The sequence below is a fragment of the Melospiza melodia genome, chromosome 4, assembly GCF_035770615.1.
Source record: "Melospiza melodia melodia isolate bMelMel2 chromosome 4, bMelMel2.pri, whole genome shotgun sequence".
Lineage (NCBI taxonomy): Eukaryota > Metazoa > Chordata > Aves > Passeriformes > Passerellidae > Melospiza > Melospiza melodia.
Genome location: NC_086197.1, coordinates 3,680,134 through 3,698,366, shown reverse-complemented (window position 1 = coordinate 3,698,366; position 18,233 = coordinate 3,680,134). Strand labels below are relative to the sequence as shown.

The 18,233-nt window shown below is 41.8% G+C and overlaps 1 long non-coding RNA gene across 3 annotated transcripts in view; it reads right to left on the bottom strand.

The window, feature by feature from the left end:
- Positions 1-18,233, bottom strand: part of LOC134417001 (uncharacterized) — a 117,017-nt gene that overhangs the window by 50,693 nt on the left and 48,091 nt on the right. For all 3 annotated transcript variants that reach the window (XR_010027485.1, XR_010027486.1, XR_010027484.1), the window contains exon 3: positions 6,804-6,885. This is a non-coding gene — a long non-coding RNA (uncharacterized LOC134417001). The remainder of the gene's footprint in view (positions 1-6,803; positions 6,886-18,233) is intronic.

Below are 18,233 nucleotides of genomic sequence, written 5' to 3'. Positions count from 1 at the left end.
AACCTATGCCCTAACACATCAACTGGAAAATAGCACCAAGGGCCATGTCCAGTCTTTTTTTAAACACATCCAGAGATGGTGATTCTACCACCTCCCTGAGAGCATTCCAGTACTTTATTATTCTTTCAGTGAAAAACTTTTTCCTAATATCCAACCTCTACCTTCCCTGAGACCGTGTCCTCTGGTTCTGTCAGGGCTGCCCAGTGGGAGAGACCGACCCCACCTGTCTACAGCCTCCCTTCAGGAAACTGTAAAGAGCAATAAGGTCACCTCTGAGCATCCTCTTCTCCAGGATAAACAACTCCAGCTCCTTCAAACGTTCCTCAACTCCTCCCACAGCAGGCATGGCTGTGTGGATGGAGTTGCCTTCCAGACCCAAAGGCTTCTGCTGCTCCTCCAGGCTGTGCTTCCCCACTGACTGCTCTTGCTCTGCCCTACCAAAAGAGGTGGGAGGGAGATCCAGGTCCTGCATGGTTTTCATTTCCCCCAGGTAAGTAATTAAAAAAAAAAAACAAAACCACTGTGCAGCAATTTGATCAGAAAGAGTTGTTGTTCAAGAGTTGTGGATGGGGACTGTGAGGTTGCTGCCGGCCAACTCACCTACCCCAACAGGGCAATCCCTCATACCAGCTGAGGAGCAGTATTCCAAAATTATTTTCTTCCATAGAAACACCTCCTCTCTCCTCACAAAATCATCTCTAGTAATTATTAAAATTAGTCAACCAGCTCCCAAAGTCACAAGCTGCAGACTAAAACCAGAACCAGCCAAAAACCTCACAAATACAACAATTCTGCACTGCAAAGCACCAACTGCGTGGAAATGTGCTGATTTCACCAAAAAGCTCTATAAAAGGCAACAAGATTGGCCAGCAGGCCAGTCTGTCCAGCTTCCTGCCAGGCTGCCTGCCAGTCCCAGGGTGGGTACTCCCAGCTCCCTAATTCAAAAAATAAAAATCAGCTATGAGAAGGCTTCCAAAGGATGGGGATTTTGCTTCCTGTAGCTCTCTGATTAAAATAGATGTTGCACAGGTGTGTGTCAGGAAGGCAGGGACAGCTCTGCTATATACAGCAAGAATGGCTTCTCAACAACAGAAAAATTGTATTTTGAAAGACAGATGCCATTGCTAACAGCACAGGAGGGAGAAGATGAGACATCTCTGCATAAATCTGTGAGTGGGAAGACAATGGCAAAGAAATCCAAACAGCAAGACGATAAATCAGAGGTGGGGAATCCCTGTCTTATCCCTTCTGCAGCGTGCACACAGCTATTGTATTTAATTAAAATAAATTACAGCTCGCTTGTGTACAGCCTGCAGGGCTTTTAACACCCCTGAACGGAAGCCCAGGGATGAGCAGCCGCCCTTCAGGAGCTCACTCTCCGTGTCTCCAGACGTGGGATGCAGATGCTATGTCACAGCACAGCCCCAGCAAGGCTGAGGGATGGAGGCAGAACAAAAAGCCCAAACAGTTCTGCTTTTACACCATCCACTTCCTCAGCCCCGTCCCTGGGATCCTTGCCAGGATGCTGGTAATGTTTGAAATGGAGCAGGCAGAGCTGCCCAGCAGTGTGGCAGCTGCTTCTGAGCAGGGATGTTTCACTGGAGAGGGGCTTCTTGTAACAGCAGTGATTTAACACTCTGCAAACTAAATTTCTGCAACACTTGGCTGAGCAGGATCAATGCACTTTCCTGGTTAACCACTGCATCCACACCCTCTAATTCCTGCTTGAATTCACTCCACATATTTGCAGCAGCAGCACCTGAGGACAAGAATGTCTGCCTGCACTGAGGTTCACACTCACTGTGCCCCAGTCTGGCACAGGAGCATCAGTCCTGCACTCCTGAGGACCAGGAGGTGCACAGGTGCTGAAGTGCTGTGCCACCCACCTGAGGATGCTGCAGAGATCACTGATACCCTGGCAGTGCTTTTGGGAGGTATAAATTGAGTTTCCATCATCGCCCAGGCCAGCCACCCACACACAGTGCTCCCAGGTTCTGGGTGATTTCTGTGCAAGATCAGCCTGTGAAGGTCTGTTACACCAGGAGGTTTAGAAAACTCTCAGCTGCTGAATACAATGAAGAAGGAAACACCTCTTGACAGACCATGTCCTGCACTCCTGAGGACCAGGAGCTGAGGAGGTGCACAGGTGCTGAAGTGCTGTGCCACACACTCAAAGATGCTGCAGAGATCATTGATACCCTGGCAGTGCTTTTGGGGGGTACAAATTGAGTTTCCATCATCACCCAGGCCAGCCACCCACACACAGTGCTCCAGGCTCTGGGTGATTTCTGTGCAACATCAGCCTGTGAAGGCCCGTTACACCAGGAGGTTTAGGAAACTCTAAGCTGCTGAATACAATGAAGAAGCAAACACCTCTTGACAGACCATGTCCCCAAAAGAATTGGAGACACAATGTACCCAACAGGACTCTGGATTTGGAGCTGCTCAGAGAATGCTCAGACTGCAGAAAGGAGCATCAGCTCAGCATCAACCTGACCTTCAGCAGCTGCAGAATATCAGTCGATCCACAGCACTGAGGAAAAAAGAAATTTCTATTTATTCCTGTCCTTAGGAAGGCCTAAGTGAGGAGGAAATGGATTTTAAGTAAGCTCAGAGAAGTCCATGATAATACTAATTCAAGATTTTGAAGTGCTTTACCAACAGCAAGTGAAACACACAGATCTCTGACAGGAGAAATGAAGCAGGAAAATGCAAAGCAGCTTGTCCAAGCTTATGCAACAGATGAGAAGCAAAAACAACACACAGATCTCCAGGCTCCATCTCTGTGTCCTACCATGCTTTCATTTTAAAAACCTAAATCCATTTTGCACTCCAGCAAGGTTTTCCACATAGGTTTAAGTGTTAATTCTGAGCTGCTTAGACTTTCCTTTTTTCTGATGTGGTATCTCAGCCATTATCTCCTCATCTGTACACATAGAATATAAAAGGAATTAGTATTTCAGAGCCAAGGAAACAGGGAAAAAGAAGGAAGTCCTAAATTTTTATCTAAAGCCAATTTTTTTTTTCATATGGGCACACTGAATACAGATTTGAAGCAGCACTCCATCCTATGAAGAGAGAAAACATTGCTTGGAAACTAGGAAAATTGAAATTGCTAAGATGCTACTAAATATATATATTTGTGATGCTTCTATTTGCTGCACTAATATCATGTATAATGCATTTTATGTATTATCTGCTCAGATGCAGACACACCTCACTGCAGGCAGAGATGAGGCAATTATCCAAAACACTGACAAACCATCCCTTAGCCCCACGAAGGGCAGTGAGTCACACAGATCACTCCAGCACACAGCTCGTGTGGCACAAGGCCTGCTCCTACAAAAGACACATGAAAGGTTCTCAGTGTCCATGCTGGTGCCAGAGTTTTCTCTGTGGAGCCACCTCACCAAAGAGAAAAGGCACAAAAAGGAAATCTAAGAACTCATCTTAGCAAGCTCCTCTTTTTTTTTGCAGAGCACACATTAAACTTACAGGTACTTTCACGTCTGACAGAAATTAAAAGCTCTCTTTTAAAACCAACTGGTGTTTTTATGTTTCTAAGTCATCCAGAAGACAGCACTGTCAAATGGAGAGTTTCTCTTTGAATACCCACTGCCTGTGTGAATGGCTATTCCCCTCACTGACCCCTTCAGGGTTTGTGTCCTTTCATGCCATCCACACCCATGGACCTTCTCAGAAGAAAAGGGACCCCTAAAGGGGAAAATGGCTTTCTTTACCCTTGCTGTCTGCAATTTTCTTTTCAAACCCTCCTTCTCGTTCAGAGTAAAGGGGAATATGCTCTAAGATACCTACCTGCTCAGAGATGAGCCAGGAGTGAGCTCCTCCTGAGGTCAGATATTGGGCTTTTACTGATGAAGAGTTAAAATATTAGTAATTTATTGTTGTGCCCGAGATCTGAAGCAGCCCTGGTGCCCTCACTTCACAGGTACAAGTGACAAACACAAATGACAAAGCCACGTGGTGGAAGGTACATGAGTTAGCAGAATGCTCCCTCAGTCAGTAAAGAGCTTCTGATCATCTGGTCCCTTTTAAGATCAGCCTCACACAACCAACCAAAAATTCAAAGAGGGCTATGACACAAAATACTTTTACCAACCCTAAATATGTCTGTGTGCATGGTACAAGTGTTTCTTTTCTGCAAGACATCAAGTGGAATCAATACAATGCCATGACACAGAGTACTCTTGCCAAGAGCCTACAGGGCAGATGGAATTTTGGAGTCCATCTTTTAAATGCAGAGGTTGTTCTCTACTGTGACTGTAACAAAAGTTATTTTGGATCATTTTAAAGGACATCATTGAAAAAATGAAGGTTTATGCCTGGCAGTAAAAGCACTTGATGAAAATGCACAGTCAAAATGGAATTATCTCTGTTTGGCAGGTAAGGCCTGTAGGAATACAAAGCTCCCTTTTCCAAAACAAATGTAAGATATTTAATCTAATTTATTCATTAATCTGCTCAAAACCTTGGGAAAGCTGCTTTGCTTCCTTTTCTGAGGCAAGAAAGAGAACCAAGAACTGCAGATCACAAACCCTGATTATTTTAAGGAAATGTTTATGTGAATAAGACCAGAACTTACTGCTGTCCTCAGCACGCAACCTAAAGGATGATTCAAGTGTCATAAAAAGGTTTGGATTTGAAAGGACTTTAAAGATCATCTTGCTCCAACCCCCTCCCATGGGCAGGGAACCTTTCCACTACCCCAGGTTTCTCCAAGCCCCATCCAGCCTGGCCTTGGACATTCCAGGGATGGAGCAGACACAGCTGCTCTGGGCTACCATAGAGGTTGCAACCACATCTGATGTTCAACTTGGAAAACATCACAGAAAGAAACCAGCAGCAATTCACAGAGATACACACCTCAGGTCAAGGGATACCATCTCTCCTTGAATCCCTCTCTAACCTGCTGGTTATTTCCCTGAACTCCAGATGCCCAGAATTTTGACCAAAACCACATCTTTTTCTTTACACACGCGATGCTCTAGATGAGCTATTTAATACAGAAAACTCCTCACATACTCTTGGTAATTCTTAGCTGAATTACCTCCTTGCCTGCCCCCAGTAAGCAATAACCAATTTAAACAGTGTTTTCTCAAGGTGTCAGAAAGCCACAAGAGGTTACATAATGCATGACTACGTCACAGAGACAGACAGAGCGGGTATCACAACTTAACGACCCTCACATACCTGACAATTCATTAAATCAACCTCTACCCCAAGGACTGCACCACCACCAGCCCAGGTGCAAATGGAAGAGGAAATTAAGGCAGTCTTGGATAATTTCATTGGTATTTTATATGAATTTTGAGACAGACCTTTTTTAAAATTAGAAGTTCCACCACACCATGACAAGTCTCTTGTTCTGTATCTGGCTCAGAATTTCTCAATGCAATTTAGTACCTCTAACAGAAAACTCACTGTAAATCAGCAAGCAATGAACAGGGAACATTGGACAACTGCAGCTTACCAGAACAAATGTTGGCAACTTCATTATCACTTCCAGCACTGACCACATGTATTGCAGGGAAAAAGCTGACCTGGTTAAGGACTTTTCCATTTCTATCTATGATCTCTCAGGGAATGTGCTAAGGAAACAACTGTCCTACTGAATCATTTCAAGAATTTAACAGCCAAGATGATTTATTACCATAAAATAGGTCTTGGAAACAAAGATATTTGAGGAGACTCAATAGCTATTAAATCATTGTGGAAAACATGATGCTGAAGGAATTGCAGATGCCTGACACATGTTCTATCACTATTTTTTTTTTTTAATATTGAGTGTCTATAAAAAGCAACTCTGGAGAATTACTTTAAAACTTTTATGACAGAAAAAATTAAAAATAAAGATACAGGTACAAATTAAAATGGCATCCATAAAAGTACAAAACAATTTTAACTAAAACACCCCACAAAGGCTGTTGGAAAAACTGGAGTCACCAATAATTTCAAAACCTATGCATTAAAAATAACACTTCTCGCTTAGTAAACAAGCTGAGACGCATTTTTGCAGAGTTATAGATATTTTAGAGTTGAGTCAATACATAGAAAACCTCACATCATCTTATAATGAGTCCACTTGTTAGCTGGTGTGAAACCAGATTCAGTAAAAGCACCTTGGGTTTTGTTATTACAACTGCAGGGTAGATGTTGTTATCACACAGAACACGCTCTGCTCAAGACAGTTGGAAGCAGCTCTCTTTAAAATGTGCCACTGAATAACTACAAGTGAATCACAAAGATGGTCTGCAAGGCTTGCTATGCAAAATACCACTGAAGAACACGCTGCTCTTTTGACCAAAATGGAAAAACTCTGGTGCTAAACCTTCCACTAGACCACGCTGCTCCAACCTCATCAAACCAAGAACTCTTACAGTACCCAGTGAACATTTTAAATGTATTCCAAAGTAATCAAACTACAGCAGCTTCAAAGTAAGGTCCAAACTCTTCTTACACCTTATTACAGACAATACTAACAACTTTTGGAGGCCAAAATCCCTTTCCAGCCCTTCCTGCCTTCAAACCTCTCCTCTTCACATCCCTGCATCACCACAGCTACAACAATAATTAAGACACAACCAAACCTTGACCTCCTTTGTGCCTTGACACAGTGATGGCAAAGGCAGAGAAAAGATCCACGTGGTGCCCCTCACATTGAGCTCAAAACCAGGGGACCCAGACAGTTCTACAAACTGCACTCACAAACCAGGAAATGAGGAAAACTAATGGCCTTTATAATTAAATGGATGTCTTATAGAAAAGCTGAGCAACAGACTTACAAAATAGTAAAATGAGCACTCCACTTTGCTTAATTTCGTGTCGTCCTGGTTCACTTGTGCAACTCAGCCACCGTTCCTTTTCCTGCAACACAACAAAGAAAACAAATTCTGTTAAAAAAAAAGTATTTGCTTGAACTGACGTTTCTCATTACATTGTTAAGTAATGCTTCAAGCTTACTGCTTGCTTTTAGTCAACACTGGAAAATATTTCCATCCTTCTTGACTGCTTCTCTGATTTTGATTGCCAGAGTATTCCTGAAACTGCTCTATCAAGATGAACCTTGGAGACTGCTTGGTGATTTGAGCATAACACTGACAAACTAGAAATAAATTCCAAAGCCTACTGCGGAGTTGACCAAAGAAATTCCTGGTAGCCACAGATAAAGTGAATAAACATTTTTTTTAAAGGGTTTTTATTGCTCAAAGATATCTTTGTGTTGTCCTCTTAGATCTGTGAGTGTTCCTTGCTGGCCTCCAGCACCTAATTCAGAAAGGTGATGGCTTGCTCTTGGTTTGGAGTCATACCTGGTACCCCTGTGTTCCAGGCACCCTAAGACACTTCAGTGGGAGTTGAATATTGGAAGGGTTGTTCCTTATGTCCTGTTCTATGCTTTGGATTCAAATCTATAGAAACAGAAAAATTATATCCATACCTTACTGGGAACTGAAGCAAAAGAAGAGCAAGCAACCAGAAAAACAAACAGAAAAATCTAAGTAGAGCTGTGAGAGTACTGTCCTGAAAAAGAATGCTCTGGTTAAATAGGGAATACATTCCCTATTTAACCACATAATTAGCAGACTTCCAGCAGAAGTAGCAAAAAAGAATTCCTCATTCCCTTACTAGGCTAAGCAGCGACCTGGAAGAACTATTCAAACCTCCATGAAGAAGAACTGGATTGCTCCAGATAATGGAATAACTAAATAACTGGGGACAGAGTGGAAAATGAAGCCCAGAACATCTCATCGCTCAAGGTCAGTGCAGTTCTTGTTCTGCTGAAAATGGTAATTTGCAAGGGGGAAAAAAAAAGTATTAAAAAAAAAGAAAAAGAAAAAAAAAGAGATGGAAAGAGGAGGACAGCAGTCAGAAAGAATCCTGACTCTGGCTGCCAGGAAGGGATAACAAAGCAACAAGTAAATGCCAGCGTGGATTTGTCAAACTGCTTCCCTTCCTTTTCCAAAAAGTTAGAAAGCCCCAGGATACAGAAATAATTCAGTGATCACCAGAATCACCTGAGCATAGCCGCTTTTATGCGATGTCATTCTCCCAAAACAATAAAAGATCATGGATTTTAATTTTAATTTTTCTCAAGTGACCACCAGGTCTTAGCAAATGGCATCCAACCTTCAGCCTCAGAAGAACCCCAACACATGCAGAAAGAAGCTGAGCATCTCATTAATTCATCAGAAAACTATGCACAATAAGTGTTTTCTTAATCCTAAATTCTAAAACCTCAATATGAAATAAATACATGTATCATTAGGGGGTATGAAATCATCAACTCATTTATAAGGGGCACAGTTAAACTTGAAGCTATTTAATTTAGCAGAACAATAGAGCTTTATGGAATGTGTTTGTCACTAATGACCTGGACAATATTTTTGTTATTTCTGCCTCTAAAATGCACAGCCAATATTTGTGGTTTTTTTAAAAAAAGGGCATTTCTTTCTTAAAATGTTGTTGTGCAGGAAAAAAAACAAACAAAAAAATTAAACTCAGAGTACAATCAAATATACAAAGGAAAACCACTCAAGTACAGATTTCATCATACTCCTCCAGATTTTAAATAGATCAACATATTTTGGAGATGGGTGTGATTTTATGCGAGCTGTGCCCCTTTAAAATTGGCAACTACATTTAATTCAGTGCTGCTTTATTCCAAGTTCCAAACTCCAGTTGAAAATAGATCTCACAATGGAATCCTACAGCTGAATATACTCTGGGAGAAAATTAATGCTTTAATTTATTCCAAATTCATTTGCATGACAGTATATCATTAGTATATACAAAAAAAAATGTATTATACCAACAGAGGGAAAATTCTGTGCAAACAGTGAAAGAAACTCACATCCCACCAGTGAGATGAGCTAGAAACTTGAAGCAACAAAGCTGTTTTATTTCTCTGAGAAACAAACACATTAAAAAACCACCAAAAAGAGCTGTTAATAGTCTAGACTGTCATTTTAAAAAATATTGTATGACCTTAAAAAAACCCACAAAGCAAATGTGATTTCTTGCATGTCAGTTATCTCCTAAATAGCTGAAAAGGGCCACATGGACAATCAAGTGCAGACTAAAAATAACTCATGTAACCCAACTCACCTACTAAGCAAGTTTTCCTACCTCACTGATTAACCAGTTGAAGAGGAAAGAAAACACACACTCACTCTGTAACTCCATCAACCTTGTTGTCCTGGAAACAATTCTACAAGAGAACTACTTAACTGCCAAAACATCTTCTGCTACTACTTCTGGGGTTTTTTTCTTCCCCTACTTCCCTCTCTGCACTGCTCTCAATGTCTGATAAGCAGCCAGCACCAAACCTAAGCCATCAAATGGCACAGAGATTGGATCTCCTGCTCTTAAAAGGAAATAAAGAATTCCATTTGAGTATGCAGCACCAGTAGGGAACACCAGTTTTGCACAAAGGCTGTGGAACGGACTGCGTCATTTTGTTGTTGTTGTTTCTGTTAAAAAGTCCTGTTAACTGAACCTTTCATTTTAGGAAATGACATCAAGTTGTGCCAGGGGAGGTTAACATTAGATATTAGAAAGAATTTGTTCATGGCAAGAGTGGTCAAGCACCAAACAGGCTGCCCAAGGCAGGGATGGAGGCACTATCCTGTAAGTGTTAAAAAAAAAAAGGATATAGCAATTTAGCAATTAAGGACATCATGTGGTGGCGAACATGGTGGTGCTGGCAAGCTGGTGGTTGGATTTAAGTGACCTAAAAGGTCTTTTCCAACCCAAAAACTCCATGATTCCATATAAACCAGCAAACCTACAAGGTGAACTCAGCCTTCCATATTCATGTGCCCAAGTACCTGCGGTGAAGGGCCTTTATCGCCCACTCTGTGGGAGTGCAACAAGGTCATAAACCACAAAAAAATGATCTTCTTTAGGTTTTATGGTTACTGTCTGGGTTTAGAAGGGAACAATACTTTCAAACCCAGGTCTTGGCAATTTCTGCCACATTGCTGGCCACGAATTAAAAAAAAATTCCATGTCCCAGTACTGGAAACATTTGTGCCCTCCCTTTCTTGGTTTAGAATCCTTTTCCGAAACAGGTCTGTGCTTTTAATAGAAGAGAAATCTAAATTTTAACCTCTGTAGGATATAAAAACTGGGTTTAGAAACCAGCTTTATCTAGGAAACAGCAGGTTTGTTTCAGACCACAGCTTTACTCTCCACATCCCTCCATACATTGCTCTTTTTGCTATGCAGCCTGTTTGGGTCAGACACATCAATTTGGCCTTACCTAAATTGCTCAATCCACTGCAACAAATATACTTTAACTTAAACACTTATAAATTCCTTATTTCTAAACTAGCAGTGTTTTAAAAAAACTGGCATCCAAGCCTCTCAGTCAGCCTGCCCACACACACTGCCCACACCTGTTTCTCCAGTAAAATGCCAGAGTCTGCACTGGTCTCAGATGGGAAAAATCACAATTCACTGTTTTCAAAAGAAACCTGTTAATTACCAAAATTATTCCCACAGCAAGTCCAAAGGGATTTTGGTTCCTTCAGAAGATCCATGATTAAACACAGCTACACTCAGCAGTTTTATTCAGTGCGGTGTCTCTGATTTATTATCTTCACTCTGCTAAGGAGAGCTGCGTTTTCCCTCGACTTCCTCCAATTCCCAACGTATTCACAAGGGTTTTTTCATGTTCCTTAGCAATGCTGGTTATCCATCTTTCTGTACCTTGGATTTTCATTATCTAATTGTTACCCAGAGAAGCTGTGGCTGCCCCAGCCCTGGAAGTGTTCAAGGGCAGGCTGGACAGGGCTTGGAGCAACCTGGGACAGTGGGAGATGTCCCTGACCATGGAAGGGGGGTGGATCAAGATGGTCTTTTCCAACCCAAACCATTCTGGGCTTCTAATATGCTTTTACATTGATTTTAAAATTGCATCCTTGTATCTGCTTTTCCAGTGACTTATCTTTAATATATCAATGTGACTCACAGCTTTGTTTTCCCTTTTGTCCTGTGATTTTATTCTAGACATTTAAAGCTTCAAACCTCTGCATTTCTAAGCATCTTCTGGAGAGATGACAGAACCATAAATGGATTGGGTAGGAAGGGACCTCCAAGATCCTCTATTTCTTACCCCTGCCATGGGGAGGGACACTTTCCACTAGACCAAGACCTTCCCCTAGACCAGGTCATATGTTTACCTAGCAAAATTAGCTGAAATCCCAATTAATCAGGATCTGGAATCGACACCAATTAACAACTACCACTAAGAGAGATCCAAAATCTCAACCTCACAGTCTTGAGCTGCCTCTGCGTAACGTCAGATAGGGATTAAAATTTCTCATCTCCTCCACTACAGACCCAGCTGCCTCAGCAGCATTTTACTGCACAGGCTCAATAAACATTCCATGTGTCACCAAGCAGGCAGGGAACATCCACACAAGCCTCTCTTAACACGTCAAAGATCCAGGGATTTTCAGCATCCCATCCCTCGTACTCAGCCGCAGAGACAGAGAGGAGGAAGGTATTTGGAAACTTGGTACATATGAGCAAATTTAAGATTATGAAAATTGTGGTGCCTTACAGTAGCAGCGCTGTTACACGCGTTACAAACACTGAATTTTGTCAAACTATTTCCAGTAAATGCAATTTTTTTTCCCCACCTCAGCACTAGAAATTCCCAATGCATAGTATAAATGGTTATGTTCTGCACTTTCTAGCTCAAACGAGGACCAGGTTTTACCAGCCAGCTTTTAGGAGTGTTCAGACCCTCCCTCTCTGGTACAGAAGCACACTGATCTCAGGCTGGAAAAACATCTCTTATACTGATTTTTTCCTTCTTATTTCAGGCAAAAATTCCAAACCATAGCAAAGCTTTTGCCTTCTGCTGCCGCTAAATACCAGTTGCTGCACGAGTAAAACAGAAAAAGGCTGAAGTTATTTTAAAACAGCTACTTTTCTCTACTTAAGTGTTTAGTTTTCAGTAGTTGACTATGTTATGGATGGGAAATTAATGCCCAAAGTGATGCAAATACCAACACCCCTGAGCAGGGCAGTGGCAACAAGTGAATGAAAAAAACTTGCAGGGTAATGTAAAAATACAGTATGGAGAGTTGAACAGCATTATTAACTGGGGAGAAAAACCCATAAAGCCAACACAAATAAACAACATCCTCTGATGATTCTTTTTAGTCTCAAGCAGTATTGCTACAAAATACCTAATCAAGGTGACACAAAGAACTTCTAAACCATTTCTTAATTACTTGAGGCTATTTTTCATTTTACTGCTTCACTGCAATTTCCATTAGCATGGGAAATTGTACCATTTTTTTCTCCAAAGAGGTATTTCCAGTGAAGTCAGTGTGGATTCAACAAGACCGGGACCATCATATAAATAGAAATCAGAAAATAGTATTTCCATAAGAAACCACTCAGATTTATTGGATTAACAGGCACTTACAAGTGACTCACGCTGACACAGCCTATAGTAATCCAATCTATTTGAGATAAGAATAAATTCAAAGGAAACCTTAAATTTAGAAAAATCACCTCTGTGGCAGCACACATAGCTGGCTTTATTACACAAAATCACATTAAGTGTTCTCTCCAAATGGGGGGACAAATAAATTAAAAAGCTAAATTCTAGCAATTTTTTTTCCATGAGTGCAGCATGTCCTTAACAGCAGTAGCTGCCACACTGAGCATAATTAGAGAGGGATAAGAGAGCCCTGTGTGGCAGTGCCTTGTGGAACACAGCAGTTTTCCTGTCCTACAACCCCACAGGAATAGCTGTGCTGAAGGAGTGGGAAGAAGAGGAGCCACCAAAGCCACCTCACTTTGTCTCAGGAGAGTTAAGGCAGGTTGTTAAACCCACAGTGGCAACCACCATTTCTCCTGCATGCACACTGGTTTTCCTTTCTGTCTGGGATTTCTTGGGGAACTCTGACTTATCTCTAGGGGATGTCACTAAATCCTAACAAACACTGAGGTGTTCTGGCTCAGCACACTGAAGCATCAATGCTTGCCGGGAACCCTGAAGGATGCATTCACAGCTCTCACACCTCCTTTAAAACACGGCAGCAAGCAGGGAGCTGGGATGGAGATTATTTCTATAAATACTCCTCCGCAGCAATAAAAGAATTTTTACCTCTTGATATTGCCATGAATAGCAACAGTCTGGAAAAAAAAGTATTATTAAATATTACAGAGTCATAGAATGGCTTGGGTTGGAAAGGACTTTCAAGAATGTCTAGTTCAGACTCCCTGCAATGGACAAGGACACTTTCCACTATCCCAGGCTGCTCCAAGCCCTGTCCAACCTGGCCTTGGGCTTTTCCAGGGATGGAGCAGCCACAGCTTCTTTGGGAAACCTGTGCCAGGGCCTCAGCACCCTCAGAGGGAAGAACTTCTTCCTAATATCCCATCTAAACCTGCCTTCTTTTCACATGTAAAGAAAAAAGCCAATATAAGGAAAGGTGACACTGGCCAGAGCAAGGGGTCATGCACTGAGCACTGGACTTTCATCTCAATCACCAATTACTCTAAGATATAATGAAATACCACCTGTGTGTAAGGGTATTTGAAAGCCACAGGACAGTTGAAAACCATGTATGCTCTGCCATCCATAAAGCAAAGACACTTCTCTGTATGCAGGGATGTAAACCACTGAGCCCACAGATGAAAACTCATTTGTAAGAACCAGCTGCACACTACTGAGGCCAACAAAATCTTATCAAATGCAGACTTCAAGGCTGGAGTGACTTATTTAGAGAACTGCTGTGCTGCTCTCACCTGCAGTACCCAGCGAAGTTAGATCAAGGACAACAGCACACACCAACTACATCGTGAGCAGGAGGCTTTAATTTTTTATGCACGCTTTCCTTCAGGCATACACACCCACTCTCAGCAAACTCCCGTTAATGGCCATTCTGGAATCCTGAAAAGCAGTATGTTATAGCCTTGGGCTAACTAAATTACAGTGAGCTATGCTGAAGCTGCAATCACAGTGAAAAGCTGCTGTATGACTTTTACCACAATAAAGATACTCCCTCAGAGAGTTTCTTCACAGTGTAAGGCTTTCAAAAACACCTCACCATAGCCTGCACCTCTGTGAATTTGGTCATGACAGCCTGGAGCCTTGCCCAAGGACACTCAGCAAAAAGATCAAAAATTAACCAGTAGTCAAAAAAACAGTGATTATACCCAAGATTTTTAATGTGCTTCAAGTGGGGATGTGGATCCTGGCTTGAAGGAGTGCAGAACAGATGAGAACTCAAATGGCAAAGTGCAAGGCGACAAGGCACAACTTGCTCTGATTGAAAGACAAGGTTAAAAATCACATTTTCTGTCACAATGAATTGGGTTTTCAAAGTGAGACCTCCCTGCCCTTGTGCTTTTTTCAGAATTGATTTCTGGAGAAGTTCTAGCCTTTACATTACAGTAAAATGCTGTAAAAATTTTCAAATAGCTAGATTTTGTGCTAACCCTAATTCATAATCATTCTGGCCTTGCAACCGTGGTGTGAAATTCACTGAGCTAGACAGCTGGGAAGGGGAGGGTGTGAAGAGTGGGGGTGGTGTTGTGTTTTTTTATTATTATTATTATTGCACTTCTGGTGTTCAACCCTTCTACTCCATACAAAATCCATATTCAGGAGTCTGGGAGCATGAAGATGCTTTTACGTACAAGGATTTGGTCAGGCTCTAAAAGCATCTGCATCCCTGTTTGCAATGAATGAATCTCTCTTCAAATTTACTTTGGTGACCAAAATATGTGTTTCTAGCCTGTAGTCCTGACTTGCGTAGAAAGTGGTGCTGCTCAGAAAATTGTTTTATCCATAAAAATAATTTTTATCCCTTCAAAACTCTCTAAAGGACACCGACTGAGAAATGCTTTCCAATGAAACCTGAAGAAAACTGCCTGAGCTCACAGTGCTGGTACAAAACTAAGCTTTAAACGAAGTTCTAGGAAAGAACCACCAGCTTTTCACGTAAACTTGTGGTGAGTTTTCACTGAAGCCCTCAACCCTGCCAACCCATGGCTAAATGTCATATTTCATTTCCTATCCTAAATCAGCCATAACAGGAAGATGGTTTTGCTCTGTCATTTTCAGACATCATTAAAACCCAGCACTAAGCATAATTCTGGATAGTGGAACTTGGCTGTGGACTGAAAAAAAAATCCCCAACATTTAGACAATCTAAGAAATTCAATTCAGCTTTTTTTTTTTTTTTTTTCCTACTGAAATGGGCCTTGGGCACAGCTCTTCACCAAAGACATGGTTTTATTTTTCCACATGCTCTTGATACAGGCTGGATCAACATCATGAGGTGTGCAGATTTAAACAGAATTACTTAGGTTGGAAAACCCCTCTAAGATCACAGAGTCCAACCATTTACCCAGCACTGCCATGGCCATCATTAAACCATGTCCCCAAGTGCCACATCTTTAAATCCCTCCAGGGACAGCAAGGGACAGACAGGGACTCCACCACGGCCATGGGCAGCCTGTGGCAGGGCCTGACAACCCTTTTGGTGAAGAAATTTTTACTAAAATCCTGCTGCAACTTGAGGCCGTTTCCTCCCATCCTATCACCAGGAAAAGACAAGCACAACCTACGTGCAGCTGCTTTGTAACACAAGCACATCAGAAAGCCAAACTTCACTCAATTTCTTACACAACTATCAGTCAACTTTTAATTATTCCCCCCCCCCACCAAAAATCTTCAATTCTTAACAACTCTTTAAAGGCCACTTAAGGCACACCAAGAGCTATGAAAAGCAACACTGGGCTGTTTCATGGATCATCTCCCAAGGTATCACGCTCCAAAACACACAACATCACTGTGTTTCTGCCTCTGCAATACTGTCTTCAGGCAGCTACAAGTTGTCTCAGTTAGAAAACATTATCTTGTGCATGTCCTATTAAAAAAGATTAATCTGTTCAACACCTGATGATTCACTCACCCACATGTTAGAAGTCCACACAAAAATGACTCATTCTGTCCGTAAGAATATTCACCTGGGATACCCAAGTCCTCTCATCTTTTCCAGAGCTGGTAACTGATTTTTCTTGCAAAGGATGGTGGCTTCCCCATGAGAGCAATGGGTGACATGAAGGAGAAACAGACATGGGACTGGGCCCTGGAAATTTTATACACCATCTACTCTGGGGGTACCAGTTGTTGCTTTTTCTGGGTTTGGATTGAAGGCGCTTGAGGCAGTAATTTGTGTTCAGACTCAGGTATTTATTATTTCTTGTTAGTAAAACAGTCTCACTACTGAGAGTTCAGCAGCTTTTCATTAGAAGGCACAAAATGGCAACAATCTCTTGTTACAAGGGCTTTTAAGAATAAACTATCCAATTAAGAACTGACACCTGGATTATTTCCCCTTTTAACCCAATAACTGATCCCAAAGAGCTGCAATGTGGACTTTTCTGCCCAATTACAAAATGCCACCCAAAGCCATGGAGGAGGAGGAAGAAGAAACCCAGGATGACACCCTGTGCCCTCCATCTTGCTTCCATCCACAACACACTAAAAATCCCCAAACCTCAATTTCTCACCAAGGGATACACCTACACTGCTCTCTATAATCTATTTCACACTTTTGTGGGTTCCAGTCTATCTTGAAGCCTGGGAAACTTTCTCCATGGATGAGGGTCAGAGTCAGTGCTGCCCTGGGGGTCAGGGCACCCCAGAGCAGACAGAAGAATATTCCCAGTGCCCTGGGTTTCCAAAATCTAAATCTAAATCTAAATCTAAATTATGATGATGATGATGATGATGATGATGATGATGATGATAATAATAATAATAATAATAATAATAATAATAATAATAATAATAATAATAATAATAATAATAGTACTTGAGAGTTAAGTCTGTGGATAACTGAATAACTGGCAGAGGAAACAGTAAACATTCCACAGTGAGACAGCGGTTGAAGGCAGCAACTGATTTTAATCCTGACAACTGATTTTAATCCTAAGAATTGATTTTAATCCAACAACTGATTTTAATCCCAACAACTGATTTTAATCCCAACAAATCAACGTCAGCCAGATTTGAAGGAGTTCAGGCTACTCCTCCATGACCTGGACATTTTCTCCCAGGAAAGGGCTGAATCACCCTGGTAGGGACAGCCAGTGCAGGGCAAATCCACATTTTGGATTTGCTTGGCCGATGACATCAGACTTGTTGTGCTCATGCAACAAATCAAGCTGAGTTCTAGGCTGGAACTTCATGTCCAGTTCTGATACCCACGCTGAGGAGACGCCAAGGGGCTGGCAGGAGTTCAGGGAAGGGTCTGGAAAAGAGTGGGTCTGGCTGGGATACAGACTCTGTGACGCCAGGCCAAACCCCTCCTGCGTTAGGGAGACGAGTCCCTGACCTGGTTTTCATAGGTACTTTGTGAATATGACAAGTAACAAACAGCTCCTCCATCCTTGGAGAGAAAGGCACAGCAAGATATTACAGCTGGAAGGGAAACAAGCTTGAATTGGAAGTAACTTCTCGCTTTTTAGCAACAGCAGTGCTAAATTTTTAGCATTCATTGGTGTTTTATGGTGGCAGAGCTTCTAAGAGCAGTCCAAGATGCACTTCTGAGGAAAAGTTCTTATCTTCTTTCACAGAGAACCACACAGGCTTGATAAAGAGACGTGAAACTAAAAATTCCATGGAATCACAGAATAATTTGGAATGTAAGGAACCCCAAAGACCATTCAATTTCAACCCTCTGCCATGGGCAGGGGCATCTTCCACTATCCCAGGTTGCTTCAAGCCCCATCCAATGTGGTTTTGAAAAATTCCAGGGGTGAGGCAGCCACAGTTTCTCTGGGCAACCTGTGCCAGGGCCCCCCTATTCTCATAGTCAACAATTTCTGCCTAAAATTCAATCCAAATCTACTCTCCTTCAGCTTTAATCCATTCCCTTGTCCTAACACTGCTTGCCTTTAACTAAAAAATAAAAACCCTGAAGTTAGTATTGAAGTTAATTTTTGTGTTTAATTTTACTATTACTGCTACATAATGCCTGCTGCTTTATGCTGTCTCAAGATCAACTGTGCTCCCTTGCCTTGAAAGAAGCATTTCATAGATTGTTTTCCTCCTTGGTAAATTTATCTGCAAAAATACAGGCATGGAAAATACCCGGTTTGCTATTTTTCTTGCACCTCATTACCTCAAGAAGTAACATGGAAAATAAAGAGAGAAAAAAAAAAAAGAGAATGTG